The following is a 17,252-nucleotide window of genomic DNA, read 5'->3' on the forward strand; positions in this document are numbered from 1 at the left end:
ATTTGCTGCCAATGGGTTTCCTTCCAGCCGGCAACTCCACCAGATCCCAAGCCTCATTTTTGCGCAAAGATGCCATTTCATCGACCATGGCCTTTTTCCAGAGTTTTCCATCCTCTGAATCCACTGCTTCCTTCACAGTTCTGGGATCATTATCAGTAACAGACAAAGAAAAATTTGAACTGAAAGCAGATGGACTATACCTTTCTGGTTGCCTTCTTTCTCGAACTGATCTTCTCACAGCCGGAGTTTGTGGCTCTTCATCTTCTGATTCCTCCTCTGCTGTAGAGTCTGATTCTTCCTCCTTTGGCTCAAACTCTATCTTCTCAGGTTCCTTTGGTTGGACTTCATGTTCAATAACATCTTTTACCTCTCTGAACAACACATCTCGGCTGTACACAACCTTCCGTGTGACTGGGTTCCAAAGCTTATAACCCTTTAAACCATCCTTATACCCAATAAAGATGCACTTTTCAGATTTAGTATCCAACTTGGTTCGTTTCTCCTTTGGAACATGTACATATGCATCACATCCAAATACCCTTAGATGTGAAAGAGAGGGTTTCTTACCAGTCCATACTTCTTGTGGAGTCTTATCCTCCAAAACTGATGAAGGTGATCTGTTGATCAGGTAACATGCAGTATCCACCGCCTCTGCCCAGAATTCTTGTCCTAACCCGGCACCACTGAGCATGCTTCTTGCCCTTTCCATCAACGTCTTGTTCATTCTTTCTGCGACTCCATTTTGCTGAGGTGTATATGGAGTAGTCTTCTGCCGTGCTATACCACACTTCTTACAAAATTCTTCAAATTCCTTGCTGCAAAATTCTCCGCCATTATCTGTCCTCAACACCTTTATCTTCTTCTCTGTCTGATTTTCCACCAGAGCCTTAAATTCTGTAAACCTATCAAAGACTTTAGATTTCTTCTTAAGAAAATATATCCATGTATTCCTTGAGAAGTCATATATGAATGATACATAGTACACAGACTTACCCAGTGATGGAACCTGCACAGGTCCAAACACATCACTGTGCACAAGCTCTAATATATGTTTCGTCCTCTTACCACCAGAGGGGAAACTCACCCGATTCTACTTCCCATATACACAATTTTCACAGAAATCAAAATCCAGAGAGCTATTATTCATACCTTCTACCATACCTTTACCATGAAGTATTCGAAGGCCCTTCTCTCCAATATGTCCAAGCCTTTGATGCCACAACATGGTCTTCTCTCCAGAGACCACTAGATTCTCTACTCCATTTTCAGGAACCATAGAACTATTGCACCCATCAACAACAGTGCTACCTTGTAGCTTGTACAGAGTTCCAATCCGAACTCCCCGCATTAATATCAGTGCTCCTCGAACCATCTTGCAGGTATCTTTCTCGAACACCGTCTTTACACCTGCATCATCCAACTTGCTTACAGAAATCAGATTTCTGGCCAATGCAGGAATATGTAGAACACCCGGAAGTGTTCTAGCCCTTCCACCTTGCAACTTCAACTTTACTTTTCCCCGACCAATGATTCTAGCCTTCCTATCATCTCCTAAGAAGACATCACCACCATCGTATTTATCATACTCGCAGAACCACTCTCTATGGGGAGTGAAGTGAAAGGATGCACCTGAGTCAATCAACCATGCCTCATGATCTACATGTGTACTTGAAGAAGCCAAGTACACATCCCCACCTTCATCTGAGGTGGTTTTCGCCTCTGCAGAAGGAGCATCATCAGATCCCTTTCCTTTATCAGGATCTTTAGATTTACAATCCCTTCTGAAGTGCCCTTCCTTTCTGCATTTCCAGCACACCACCTTTGTAGGTTTTCCTGGAGATTTAGATCTCCCTCTAGATTTAGATCTCCCACTCGATGACTTATTTTTGTTTCTGTTCTGGGACCGTCCTCGTACAGACAAGGCATCACCATTCTGGTTGTCCATATTTTTCCGTCTCATCTCCTCCGTCAGCAAGGATGAGACTATTTCATCAAACTGCAAAGCAGTTGCATTGCTACCTATTGCAATAACCAGACTATCCCACGAATCTGGTAGAGAACACAACAGACTGATGCACTTATCTTCATCTGAAATTTTAATATCAACAGATAATAACTGACTTACCACAGTATTAAACGCATTCAGATGCTCTGTCACCGAGTCTCCATCTTTCATCCTCAGGTTATACAGCTTTTTCCGCAGGAACAGTTTATTCACCAGAGACTTAGATTGGTACAAAGTCCCTATCTTGACCCGCAAAGCCTTTGCCGTAGCTTCCCCTGATACATTCAGCAATACTGAATCCGAGACACACAATCTTATTGTGTTCTTTGCCTTCCGATCCAACTTCTTCCATTCTTCATCGGTCACTCCCGATGGTTTAGTACCCGGATCTACCGTGATCCACTGATCTTTATCCACCAACAGATCCTCCATCTTGAGTTTCCACAACTCAAAATTCTGACCATTGAACTTCTCAATCTCTATCTTTCCACTGCTCGTCATCTTCTTTCACCACCAGAATCGATCTCGTAGATCTCCCACTGAACAGGGTCTACCACAGGCCCGAGCGAAACCCCTCAGCAACAAAGGCGTCCCCTTGAAGCCAAAACAACTCTGATACCAAATGTAGGTTTTAACCCTGTACAGAAATTACCTGCATACGAATTCTTAAACAAAGAAAATAAACAATGCGAGAGCATAACCCATAAAACACATATGCACAGAGATTTTTCCCTGGATCCCAAAACCGGGACTACCAGCTTGATTTTTCATTATGTTCCTTTCAATGTTACAATACATATTTATACATGCCGAAGCATCCAATACCATGGACCGAAAACCATCGCGTCCAAAAAACATGTGCGAAAATCATGCACAAAACCATAGGTGGGTCCGCCCAACCTAACATATGGTCCAAAACCAAAATTTTCCGGGGCGCTGCCCCAGACCCCATAAAGTGGGGTTACGGGTGTCCTTCAAACCCCCTATTAACTACGTGGAAAGAATATAACACAACCCAACATGTATGAGGTACAAAATTCACTGTTTAGTGTTTGGGAAAGAGCATGTTTGGCTAATTCCTATCTTCTGATTCTGTATTTACAGTCAGATCTGTCCTTTGAGACACCCATATTCTTGTATTAGCCTTTGTAGCAATTTTAATACAAGAGGACAAGCCTAGTTGGAGAGGTTTGGTCCAGCAGATGTAGCCCAGAGGGGGGGGTGAACTGCTTTATCATTTTGATGTCTTTATTTGCTGAAGATGATATGCTAAACAAAACTGATATAAAGTATTAAACAGCAAATAAATATAACTTGCATACACACATAATCACCTGTTCAGCTGTAGAAAGTTACTTGTCTTTTTCCGCAAGACCTTAAACTTCAAGTATGTGTATGTCAAAGACTTCTAAGTGTTTACTTTGTTATTTCTTTAGGCAGAGCCTGTAGAAGGCCAAGTAGCCTTTGGAACTCATCCTCTTTTTAGAGGTGACATGTCCGGTGAATGCCCCTACAGTCTATCTCTGTATAAGAAATAAGAAGTTTATACATTTTTAGAGGTCATTTGGAGTGTCTAGCTCATAGTTGAAATTATTGGAAATGGATACCTTGCACCCTTAAACAAGTACATTCCATTTTCAGATCATTTGGTCCCAAAGAATAATGGAAAGTCAAGGATCTGTGTGGATTACAAAGAGTTGAACAAAACCACTAAAATAGACCATTTCCCTTTACCTTTCATTGATCAAGTCTTGGATGGTCTTACAGGGAAGAAATTATTCTCTTTTCTGGATGGATTCATTGATTATAATAAGATCTAAATCAGCCCAGAGGACCAAGATAAAACTACATTCAACTTCCCTTGGGGTACCTTTTATTACAGGGTCCTTCCTTTTGGATTATGTGATGCCCCTGCCACTTTTCAAAGGGCGGTTCTGAGCATCTTTGCTGAGCTAGTTCATGAATCTATAGAGATCTACCTATATGATTTCACTCCCTATGGATGTGACTTCCTAGAGGCCCTATCCAACTTGGGGAAGGTCCTAAGCAAGTGCATTGAAATGAACCTCTCACTTAGTCCTTAGAAATGTGAATTCTTGATAAATGCAGGGAGTCTCCTAGGGCATTCAATATCTTAGGAGGGAATACAAGTGGACCCAAATAAAATTGCCATCATAAAAAGGATCCCTAATCCTCAAAATCAGAGGGATGTTAGGAGTTTCTTAGGCTTAGATGGATATTATAGGAGGTTTATCAAAGACTTCAGAAAATTAGCCTCGCCATTGTTTGGATTGCTAGCCAAGGAATCTAAATTTTGCTGGTTAGAGAGTTGCTAAGAGGCCCTAGAAATCTTGAAGGAAAAATTGACTACTGCACCCATACTTAGATTCCCAAATTGGGCTCTTCCTTTCCACATCCATGTTGATGCATCTGACAACGTTGTAGGAGAAACTCTAGGATATATAGATGACAAGTTTCCTTATGTCATTTATTTCACTAGCAAAAATATGTCTAAGGCTGAATTGAATTACACTCTAACTGAGAAGGAACTCCTAACTATTGTCCATTCCTTGAAAAAATTCGGACACTGACCATGATGCTATCAAGTACTTAACGAACAAGCCTAATGTGAATGCTAAAATTATTAGATGGTTGTTTCTATTACAAAATTTTTATTTAACTATGTCCGCAAGGGCTAGCTCAAGTGGCAATGGCCATGGAAATGAAGTCTCACTAAACCGGAGATCTTGGGTTCGATTCTTGTGCTACCCTCCCCAGAAATGGGGTGAATAAAGGACATGTAAAAACTCAAAAATGAGAAGGTCCTACCTAAGCTTACAAAAAAGAACATTTTTATTTAACTATCATTGATAACCTAGGTAAAGAAAATGTGGTTGCAGATTTTTTTTCTAGACTTGCTTTGCCTGCAAGTGAAGAATGGATGGTTCATGACTAGACGAACACATATTTTTTTTTTCAATTCTCTCTCCATGGTTTTCTGACATAGCCAACTACCTAGTTGCTGCAAACTTCCCTCCAAATATGTCACCCAGGGAAAAGAGAAAAATTGTGTGGAAGAGTGCCCCTTTCGCTTGGATTAGGGGAAATCTCTTCAAACCGGGACCAGATAATGAGGAGATGCGTCAGGGAAGAGGAATTCTTTGACATCTTCTCAGCATGCCATGATGGGCCTTGCGAAGGTCACTTTTCTTCCAAGAGTACAACTTTCAAGGTTCTACAAGCTAGCTACTACTAACCCACTCTTCACCAAGATTCCAAGAGATACACTTGTTGATGTGATGAGTGTCAAAGGATGGCGAAACCTACTCCCAAGGATGAAATTCCCTTGCAACCTTAGGTGGCTTTAGTTCCATTTGACAAGTGGGGCATGGATTTCATTGGTCTAGTTGATCCATCATCAGGGAAGAAAAAGTACATAATTGTATGCGCTGATTATTTGACTAAAGTGGACTGAGATCAGGGCTGTCAAGGTAGCAAGAAAGGAGAAAGTGGCTAAGTTATTGAGGGAAAATGTGTTTTACAAATTTGGGTACCCTAGAGAGGTATTAATTGATCAAGTAGCTCAATTGACATCACATATGATCAAAAATTTGTTAAGACAACATGGGATAAAGCACAAAAAATATATTGCCTATCATCCTCAGGTCAATGGACAAGGAGAGGTCACCAATAGAGAATTAGAAGGCATCCTCACTAAGGTTGTGAGAAACATTATACAACTACTGGTTTCACTCATTATACTTTTTCTATGGAAAGAAGGCTCTGCTCTCCATTGAATTTGAATACAATACCTTGAGAATAGCAACATAGCTAGATTTAGATGTTACAAAGGAACATCATGAGAGGTTTCTCTAGATGAATGGTCTAGATGAATTCAGAATGAAAGCCCTCATACACACTGAAGTTATCCAAGTACAAAGGAAGGTTTGGCATGAAAAGAACATCAAGGAGAAGGTTTTTCAAGAATGGGATTAGGCTCTGCTATATGACTCCAGGTTCAAGGACTTCAAAGGAAAATTAATGACAAGGTGGTTAGGCCCATACCTGATAGAGAAGTGTCATGAAAATTCAGCTATTCAAATCGAGATCATTGATGATGAAGGTATCCCCTTTGTTTTCAATGGATACAGATTGAAGGCTTACCTAAAAACCTTTGTCCAGGGAAGATTTCATCGGCACCATTAGCAAGGAGGGGAATGTGATTGGAAGTGTCCTAAGTTCCATGTCACAGCATTCTTAAATATTGTTTTTATTTGTGAAAAACAAAAGCAATAAGAAACATGGATGAAAACATCCATAAGGCATCTAAGGCCAACTCTTGGGTTGAAAACCTCCTTGAGGTAGCGCAAGAGTGAAAAAAAAAAGGAAAAAATAATAAAATAAAATATCCATGGGTGAAAACCTCCCTTGAGGCGCCCAGGGTAGACAAGCAGGGTGAAAAAGCATTTTGAGGAAGGTTGTATGTCCCTCAAAAAAAATAGAAGAAGAAAAAAAGAGAATACCATGACAGGGGACTACAACCTGTCCATTAATAGATTGTTTGATTTTGCAAGCTTTGAAGATAGTGGCAAATGTAGAGCTAGAAGGGTAGCATGCTTAAATTCCATTACATTTATACATCCATCCACACCATACCATCCATTTCTACCAGGTTCCTACCACTCTCATCCAACCTCGAGGCTCAAAACCCCATTTTTAGGCACTCTCTGGTTTGCTACAAGATGTCTTGTAACTGCTATAGGAAGATCCTGTAGCACTACAAGATGTCCTAGAATTCTACAGGGGAAGGAATCTGATATAAAAACATCATGCATGGCCTATCCTATGTTTGTTAGGGCCTCTTCACTTGATCCAGCCACTCACCCATCATCCATGCATCCCTGATTCAAAAAAATGCCATCTCCCCACACCAACCCTAATCTTTGTCTCATTCAAACAAGAGAGAAAGAATTCAAAATTATAAAAAAAACACAAAGGACATGTCCTCCATTTCCATCATCCTCCAACCTCCAACCCCTACATTACTTCCCATCATTCCAATATAAAAAAGACCCTTTAAAAGGAAGAAAAAGGGGTTGCTACAGGATCTCCTATACCAGCTTGTGCCTCTATACCATAAACCTAAAACCTAGTTTTTCTTCCCATCAGGAGTGAGAAGATGATACCATCATACATGGGAACCTTTCTCTTCCACTAAATACTTCACAACAATAGCAGTAGCACATGAAATATCATTCAAACACCTACACACATGAGCAGCAACAAACGGTCAACTATATAGGAGAAAAACGAATGTACACAGGAAAATACAAGGAAGTACTTCCCTGAGCAACAACACATAATTCCAACACTCCAACTTGCACTGATCAAGCACTAGGTAGGAATAGGCATGGTAACATCTAAGCTCCTCCTTAGGTATAAAATAATAAAAATTGTGTACATGTCGAGGAAAGCTTTTTTTTATAAGCTAGAGGTGGATAGTTAACTTGGCAACCCTCATCTCATGAACAAAAAGTAGTCTATCAGTCAGCATGCCACATAAAAGTGTCACAGCAGTCGAAATCAGTTAAGAGGGAGGTAAAAATAAGTTAAGAGGGATTGGGTGATGATTACGAAGAACAGGAGAATGATCACCCTAGGTGGGCCAATGGTCCAAATGAGGAAAAATCTTACTATCGATAGCCAGAACAATGCTCTGAGCCCTGACAACAAATAGCATAAAACCCAAATGTTTCCTGCATTTTTCATTCATTTCGAAATTAAGAAGGTAGGGACAATCTTGGGAAGCTATCGAGAGAGTTGAATCCTACTCTTTCAATCCTACAGGAGGCATATACAGAAAAAAGCTAGAGGAAGTGTAGGAGGCTACAAGAAGCTACAAGAGGCACATGAATTTCTACAGGAAGCCTGCAAGGGTGCAAGAACAGGGCCTAGGATTTATTTCATCCTCAATTGTTAGTATTCCAGGAATTATAGTAACAAGTAATGGTCTCTCTCTCTCTCTCTCTCTCTCTCTCTCTCTCTCTCTCTCTCTCTCTCTCTCCATGATTTGCATACTGGTGCATTTTGAAATTCCTTAGGAATTATAGTCATCCTGTAAATTAAAGAGTTTTGGGGCTATAAAAGTAAATAATTTTATGGCTATAAAGAGTCTTAGTAATTACAGTCATAAAATAGAGCTCCACCTTTGATCTACTTTGAATTCATATTGAAGCTATCCCAGAAAGAACCTCCTACACGTAATTGAAAACAAAGAATAATATGGGAGAGGGATTCAATAGGAGGGAGCCTACAGATACAAGGACAATTCACCTTCATCCCCTTGTAGTAGACATCTTCAAGAGGCATCATTGGTTAGGTTTCTTTGAGATGTTAAAAGGATATTATGATGATATCACTTATGATTTTTCCATGGCCCTAAACCCTCAAGAAAGAGCAAGTGCTACCACTATAGTGAGGGCATTATCCATTACCATCACTCCTGAGCTGATTAGCAGGGTGAGAACCCTTCCCCTAGGGATCTAGCGGAGAAAATACGACAAGTCTAGTATTTCCCTTGCTAAGAATAATTTCTTCACATATGATGAGAAACTAATTAAGGAAAACATTGGGTTCAGAAGGGAGAGCCTTCCCTATCCCTGGGATGAGGTAGCCTACAACATCCTTAAGTTAATTTATTATGAAGGAAGGTTGAGTGTAGTCTATGGCTACTAGTTAAGACTACCCCATGAACTGATATTTCAATCCAGATTTCCCATAGCCAAAAGACTCAGTGTGCCCTATTTTCTCCTACAGTCCATCATGGACATGAGTTAGATGGTGAAAGAGGGAAAGCAACAACAGTTAGAACACTATGGTCTCATAAAGCTAATAATGGAGGATGCTTTGAGTAATTCAAGAGTTACTGTCCTCTGGTCCACATTCAAAGATATGGATAGAGAAGCCTTTCTTGAGACCCATGTCCTTGCACCTGGTGAGAACCTAGCCTCAAGTGCTAAAGAAGGAGGAGAAGAAGTGGAAGAAGCAAAAAAGAATAGGAAGAAGTAAAATATGGACGAAAGGAAGAGGCAGAGAAGACAGAGGAAGAACCACATAAAAAGGAAGAGGTGAAGGAAGAACAAAAGGAAGAAGGAAGGGAGATGTCTCCAAAGAAGAAAAGGATGTCTTCTAAACCCACTAAAAAGGAGGCAATTGCTACCCTAGCAGCCTTGAGCACACCCATCAAATCCAAGAAGAAAAGGGAGAGGAAAAATCCCCTATATTTCAAAACAAGGAAAAGCACTAGGATTAGATAAGGCAAGCCTCAAACACAACCAAGGGCCCTTATTTTGATTGAATAATCACCCAACAAGGGAGAGGATCTAGAAAATATTGAAAGGAAGGTTGAGGAATCCACACCTCCTGGAGCCATCTCAAATACTCCCATAACCTATGTAAGGAAGCCTATCACCAGGGAAACCTCTTCTAAGCAGCCCAAGGCACCTATCACACTCCAATAAAAAGAAATAGGCCTACTACAGGAAACACAAGCAGTGCTATAAGAAAGGAAGATAATTCTACAGGAAGAGAAAAAGTGGTAGAAATAAGGCACAGAGGCAACACAACAGTGTTATATGGAATTTGTATCTACGGATAAACACATTTTCCTTAAGTGGGTAGCTACACTTAGAACAATAGAAAGAAAGTAGTTTAACCTTTCCTATAGTAGATGGATGAGATGAAGGAACTTACTTCTAATATTTCTCTTCCTTAACCTCCTTTTAATTGCTCCCATCGCTCCCACTTGAACTGAATCCACTTAATTAGTACTTGTGTCAACAGAAAAAGAAATGACAATGATCAAAGCATACATGATCTATAGACTACTATAAACCAATGGAATCGACAAAATTGAAACACATAATCATCATAGATATGAACAATAATATGAGAGAAGGAATAAACAAATTTATTAATGTAGAAGGAGGAGTTTCACCCAATGCAGCTCGATCTCATGTCACTCATTCAGCTTCTATCTAACCCTCGTCACACCAATCCAGCAACATAACATTTCTTGACATGAACTCAAATCTCAAACCAACTGTATTTCTCTACAATCTTCAAATTCTAGCCTCTTGATCACTATGATGAGTGCTCAATTTATAGGGAAATGGAGGTGGTTTTGTATAAATTGGGCATTGAATGGTTTTCCAAAATTGGAGTTAGTTTCCATGGAGAAAGTGATGAGAGGATAGGAGGTTAATTGATCCATAGCCTATCCAATTAGAGCCAATAGGATGAGATTAGAGATGGGATCCTTCTAGAATGATCTAGCAACAAGGAATATGCCTAGAACCCTATGCAAATTTCGCTCATTCTCGCCTAGCGTAGGTGTAACTGGGCCTAAGTGCACTGAAGTGCATACCTGAATGGGCCTACCTGTATTGCAGCGTAGTTAACCCTAACCAAGGTTACGCTGGTGTCTGAAGGAGGCATTTCAAGAATGTCTCAGGCTAGGAAACTTTCATGGATGGAATCATTCAATGAGATGACTTGTCTAGGGAATGTATCAACTGAATTAGGGTTTGATGAGCCCTAATTGTACTGATATGAATGTCAGGAGTGATGTGCCCAAATAGACTTGTAACATTTGCCCCCTAAAGCATGAATTTGAAAATGATGATGTCGAGTGATATGCTTTATGATGTGTTGAGGAGGATCTAAAGCAGACAGTGACCTGCATCGATTACAATACATAATATCATGATATCTTTGAATTTTTTCATGAATTGTCGAGGGAAGGCATACCCATGCTCATCATATAAATTGTTCATTACATGTACATAAATCAGTTAGTCGTCTACAAATATAGACCCATGATAGGATGATCATCTGTGTAAAGCCATTGTACAAATGATAGTACTCTCCTGTGAAAATCGCAGATCAAATGGATCAAACTAGATCCGGGGTCTTCTATATCATCGAATCATTCGCTCAAGTGCGAGTCTAACCATGTGAAAATTTGATCTGAATTCGAACATGGGAAGACGCCATCTGATTACCATCCAATGATATAAGTTGTTAATAGACGCGAGAGAGATCACTGATAATGATAATGATTCTCAAGGTACTACAGTACATTATGCATGTTGTGAATAGATGTTTTGATTTCGAACACCATATAAAGTCTTTCGGTCAAAGGCCAGTGATGTCAACCTATCGCTGGAAGCGAGAAACTTGCCATTGATGTATGCAAGCCTCAAGGTACTTGAAGGGTGTTTCTAAGTAAACTTCCTGGATAATGTGTTGATGTCGACAAGGAGTGACTCGTTGCAGGAGGGCCTTGATGTATCCCCCATCAATGACACAAAACAAGTGTAATGATTTTGAAGAAAGAATGTGACTGATGACACAAGGTTCAAGAATGGCGGTCATGAAAATGAAGATTTATAAGTATTGCAAAGGATGAAATTTACTGAGTGTCTTCTCTTGAACATGTCGGCAACACTGAATGAATTGGGAGCATTGACCCAAAACCAAAGTGATGGATGGTGTGATAGACCATAGGTATGATAACCATCAAGCAGATAACCCAACCCAAATAGTCACAAAGATGAAGTGAAAGTGTCATGTTCAAGAGCGACTTGCTACCATAAAGTGATTTATTCCTTTTCCCATTTTCCCGAGTCATTGATGACCAATACCTCTTTATTTTTTAACAATATTGAGGAGGATAATATATGCTTGTAGTATAATTCCACCCTTCAAGTGAATCCATCGCTATCTAACATTTTAATGAACCTAGCGAAGGTGAAACTCGGTCTTGTCATGATTGACAAGTTTATTTCCATTTGATTTTTGAACAAGTTTAATGACAATGAGAACTTGATCCTTTCCATGTTTAGAGAGTTTGAAAAGGGATGAAAAGAAAACTCCATAAGTTATTTTTCGTAAATTTGTCTCTTAAGTCTCAAAAAGCATAGAATAATACAAGAGAGAACCTAATGACCATGTTCGATCAACATATTCATTTTTCATAAGTAATCTATCTTAGTCCGTAAAAGGGTTAAACTTATACTGAGTAGATGTCGTTTCCAATCCATTTACGAGTTGAAAAGGACAAGCACTCCATAATCTTTTCGTGTTTAAAGAGACGGAAAAGAGCTTAAAATAAGACCCCCTATTTTTATTTTCTTCTAACAAGTCAAAAAAGGAAAATACTTGATGATCTTTTTGTGTTTCAAGAGTCTGAAAAGAGCTTAAAGAGGACTCCACTTAGAGGAACGAGTGGTGTCTAGGAGAGCAACTAGTTCTAGTGATGTTGGAAGTTCTCAAAACATGTTGACTTATGTGAAGAGGCTAGCTAATAAGACCACTCATTGCAACTGTTCCTAAAAGAGGGTAAAACAACCAAGTGAAAGCATATGATCGGCCAAGCAAATAGTGATGATGGAAGGAGAAAACCAAGGCTCATCTGACGGAAGAGGTTGATAGAATGGCAATCACGAGGGTTAAAATGGATATGGGATCATTTTTACACAAGCTTGAACCATAGGGAACTATGCTTGGATTCAGTTTCATGTTTACACAAGCTTGAATCAAAAAATTATACTTGGATTTAGTTTCATTTTTTCCACAAGCTGGGTTCATTTTTATACAAGCTTGAACCATGAAGAAACTATGCTTGAGATTGGTTTACATGCCCCCAACATGATGACTCGATTCTAGGTGCATGCCCCCTAAGCTTCATTACATTCACCTAAGTATACTACGCTGGCTATTAGTGGTGAGCTCCAGTATTGCAGCAATAATGTTGCAACTCCCGGGACTCCCTCCTTTACGTTTATCAACCCGCTAGTTCGTAACAAACTTGGAAGCGACGGTGCTGTATGCACAAGCACTAGTTCTTACTACAGGTTGTCACTTGATTAGCTGATACAAGTTGGCTAGGAGCTTAAGCCAAATTCTATGAGTTCTCAAAAGAAGCTTTTAACAGTGATGTAAGAAAGCTAACTCAAAAGAGGCTATTCTATTTGCAGAGAGAAGATGACAACTGAAAGGAAACGCAAACCCTAGCAAACCCTAGTTGTACCCCTTAACCCTACATTTGTAAGAAAAAGAGAGGAAACGACTGAAATGGATGCAATTGAATAATAAAAAGGTAAACTGCATGTATTCAAGCTACTTCTGAAGGAAAATATGGAAAATCATCTTTTTGTACTTTTGAGCAATTTTATGCAGAATTATTATGCTTGTGTTTTAACTATTTGTGATTGTGCAGAGGTTTAGTGGTGAAGGGAGATGGAGTTGGATTTTTCAGATGATGAGGAAGGTGTGGAGGGGACCTAAGAAATCCCTAGTACCCTTCTGGAGATTTCCATTGCGATCAAACTTCGAAAAATCACTCGCATGAACTTCTACAGGAAGGCTACAAGGGATCTACAGGGAATTCTACAGGAAGTTCTACAAGAGGAGGCCGAAAGTGGTTTTTAGAGGTTTGAAGGTGGAAAAGTGGTGGAAAAAGGGAAATGAAGGCTGGATGGAGGTGTCAAAGGGTCTAGGACTCTGTCAATGAGGATCAAACATGAAAGAGATGGTTGGATTTGTTCAAAGGTCAAGGAAGCAATTTTGCACAAGAACGTAGAAATTAGGGTAGTTTGGCGAATTGTGGTGAACAAGTGAAGGATTCTGTGAAAGATGAGCTGGTACAGGTTGTGTTGTGGAAGGATGACAAGCTGGAACATGTTTCAAGTGAGCTGCACACCTACTTCTTAAAACTGACCCAAGTAAAAATGGAAAAAACAGAGTTTTCCTAATTTGACCTAAAATCTGACCTAAAAACAGAAAAGTGTTGAACAGAATTTTATGAACAGGAAAATATGTGAGAAAGCCATGGTAAATGCACAAGAAATGGTCTAAGCATCTGAATCCAGGTAAATATCAACTTCTCCAACTCAAAACATCACACTACCAATTGCATGAAAGAAAAAAATTGTGTTTTTGGGGCAACAACAGTGCCTTGTCCTCAATTCATGGTCCCAAGGAGGGAGAAAGGGAGTCCAGGCCTACTGGTAGCCTTGCTGGTTCTTCCTATGTTACTACAAAAAACTACTTAAATAACTTGCAACAAGAACAACTAATTTAATCATCAAAAGAAACCTATTTTACCAAAGCAAGATTAACCCTAAACAATAGAAACTATTTCATGCATGTAAGAAAAAAACATATAAATACACAAAGGAGGTGTTGGGAACTTGGGTTGGGCCCAACCCCAAGAGCTACAGCCCCCTACGAAAGATCAGTGCTGGTTCAAAGCTGGAGTCATCTTCATTGATCAAAAAATAATAGTTACATCACAAAACTGTCTACAAAAAGAGCTAGAAAATGAGCTGACTACAAGGCTGCACTAAAGTGCGAAAATAGACTATGAAATGGCTAACATCTAACTAAAATTTGAATAGAAAACTGAGGCCATAAGCCTTCTTATTTATACAAATGGAGACTCCCAACAGTCTTCCTAAAATTAAGGAACTTGGCTTCCTAGAACTGAAGATAACAGCAGTCCTACTTGACTTGCTCGACTGCCCCTTGGAATCATCAATGTGGGTCTTTCTACTCCAAGTTTTTGATGGATAATTTGAGGTAAGGGCTCATAAATGAAGGGGACACCCTCCTACAAATCCTCTCCCTTTTTCTTCCACGAATTTGGCTGCCAAATGCTCATTAAACCTTTGATTTTGTCTCAAAATTGACCAAAAATCTGCATAAAGCAAACATTAGACTTTTTGGCATAATGACTAACCCAATTCACTCTATTAGCATAAATATAATCAAAAACATGCAATAAACTATTGAGAATGGTGGATTAAGTCGAATTAAGAGGTAAAATGAGCCCATATAATTACCCATTTCTAGGGCTCAACATCACTCCTTACTGAAGGTGTTGCTCATCCTCTGAGCAACTAATCTATCTCTTCATCTTTGATGGCCCTGGTGGCATCCCTATCACCCCAAGCTTTTGATATGGTCTTCTCATGTGTGCCATAAAATTCTGCCTTCTTTTCCATGTCCTTCCAATGCTCCTCCTATTCTGCTTGTTTGAATTCTTGTGCTTTTCCTGGCCTTGAAATGCATGGAGGCCTACCTTTTTATCTTTCCTTTTGGATTAATTGGTGTGCTTAGGGTAGTGAGACCAACTGTTGTCTCTCTTTCCAGAGTCTCAGCGGACCGTTTTCTTGGTTTTGCCTCTGCTTCTTCTTTTTCTCCTCCTTCTGTCTCTTTTTCTTTCTCTTTTTGCTCTATTTCTTCATGTTATGTCTCTTCATCCTTTTCCTCTTCTATTTTAGTTTCTTCCTTCTCCTTTTCTTGTCTTGCTGAGTCATCAGTTGCTTCATCTTCTCCCCCTTTCTGATTTTCTTCTTCACTGTCATAAGAACTGATATCATAGGTGAGGGATTTTATGTCACCTTCTACTGTTATGTTTCTGAAGACTTCCCATGCTGTAGGGATGGTGCATGTGTGTAGGGCATATTCTACCAAAGAGGAGGAAATATGGAAGACTGAGTTTTCTAGATGCAAGTAGGTCCATCCCGTATCTCAATTCATGCAATAACTTGAGGTGATAACCATAAACTATACTGAATCTACCTCCACAAGTGACATATTTCATGATCAGGTAGCTGACAAGAAAAAATTTCCAAAACCAAGAACAGAAGGACAGTTGAATTTTGTTTGTTTATTTGTTTGTTTGTGTTTTTTTTTTTTTAAACCAGAGAGGGAATTTTCTCGTGTGCTTTCTCTTCACAACATTAATTTGAAATTTTTCCCTTTCTTCAAACCGTTTTTATCCTGAATTTTCTTCTCGGTTTTTGGAAAAAAAAAAAATCAATACTGTGACAGAACAGAGAATATATAACACAATGTTTTTTTCTTCAGAGAATAGATAGACTCGCAAATTCGTTTCTTTTTCCCACAGGCTGGTTTCTATGGCTGCATCCCCTTTTTTTTAGAAGAATGTGAGGAAGAAAAAGATAGATTTTCAATGCAGAGAAGAAAATTGAGAGACTGTGTAGAACTTAGAAAAATACAGGCAGACTTTTAAGTTTCACTTTCCTTTCTTTTTTTCAACCCAATACTGTATTTTTAATCCACCACCTTATATAAATGTATCATATGTAGAGAAGTTTCCAAAGCCTACCTCTTTTCAAGCTCGAATTTTGACAAAAATCTCGAATTTTCCCTCTGCAGAGTTGCTCTCTGGGCTTCCTATAGAAATCTTCCTGTAGACGGTGTTCCTACTCCTGTAGAACGCATTAGTGCTCTTGTAGAGCCCGATAAGCAGGAGGGTTTTGAAAAATGGCAGAGAACGACTGGTTGGCTGCTATGGAGGTGGTATAGAGCTTGCTACAGCTGCAGGGACGATGATAAAATGGAAACAAAGGTGGTGAGATTAGTTCAAAGAGGAGTTCTTACAGTTGTTTATGGAGACTTCTGGTGATGGAGGGTGAGCTAGCCAAGTGTACCCCCATGTAGACCGTTGGTCCCCCCTACAATGCTATGATGAAACTTCATGTTTTTTTCCTGTTAATCACTTGACATCATTTGCGCTGGAGTTCAGAGCATTTGCCACTACCTATTTTTTAAATTTCCCGTGAGTTGACTAGACACGTGTGCTGTATGATTTCCGGCTGAGTGTCGTAGAAATGGACGAAGTGCTGTCTGAACTATATGAGGGTGGCCAGTTAGCTGGCCACCAATCTCATTTAATCACAACCATCTCACTATCCATGCAGTTTTTGAATTATATTCATGCAATAGAGTAACAGGTTTAGTCACTTACCTGGAAGTCGAATGTGTTTGCTGTGAGGTGTTGTGGCCTTTCCTTCTATTTCATGCCTTTGTTTATGTGGATGCATGCTTGTCTATTTGTTGCTATGTGGCTGTGCTTTGTGCAAGTTCCCTTCTGGCTAGATTTGATCTTCAGGAGTCTGCTTCAATCTTCAGATTTGCACCCTCATGCTGCTGATGCTAGATTTTTGCAGGACAGTGACTTGTTTTGTCCATAGTTCCCAAACAGTAGATTGGATTGACCTAAAACTTTTGAGCATGTTTCTATCATCATTATGCACCTCCCCATAGAAAAAAAAAAAATTAATGGATGTATGAATTTCAAGAGAAACTAAAAATGGCTAAAGGTGATGTAGGCCGATTTCTTGGAAGCCGTGCACTAGAATTGGTTGAAATTGCT

This window comes from Pinus tabuliformis, chromosome 1_1 (assembly GCF_031772625.1).
Source record: "Pinus tabuliformis cultivar Carrire ecotype Pingquan chromosome 1_1, CPIR1, whole genome shotgun sequence".
NCBI lineage: Eukaryota > Viridiplantae > Streptophyta > Pinopsida > Pinales > Pinaceae > Pinus > Pinus tabuliformis.